The sequence below is a fragment of the Penaeus monodon genome, chromosome 24, assembly GCF_015228065.2.
Source record: "Penaeus monodon isolate SGIC_2016 chromosome 24, NSTDA_Pmon_1, whole genome shotgun sequence".
In the NCBI taxonomy this organism is placed as follows: domain Eukaryota; kingdom Metazoa; phylum Arthropoda; class Malacostraca; order Decapoda; family Penaeidae; genus Penaeus; species Penaeus monodon.
Genome location: NC_051409.1, coordinates 13240154 through 13240440, shown reverse-complemented (window position 1 = coordinate 13240440; position 287 = coordinate 13240154).

The following is a 287-nucleotide window of genomic DNA, read 5'->3' as shown; positions in this document are numbered from 1 at the left end:
TGGGGACGGGATGATAAAAGAAAGATAAAGAAAGAAAACAGCGAATGACTAAGATTAAGAAAAATATAAATAATCGATTTTTTTCCAACAAGCGGCAAGAGAGAACGAGAGACATGGAGCAGGGCGAGCAGAAATCTGAAAATACGATATATCAAATCAAATCAGAGATAAGCTAAGCAGAAATGAAATGTGAGCATATGCATCATAGAACTCAAGTGATGTAATGCAGCAACAGGCAGCATGGGCGAGCACATGGGTGTGAGTCAGACAGGCTGCGGGGAAGGAAA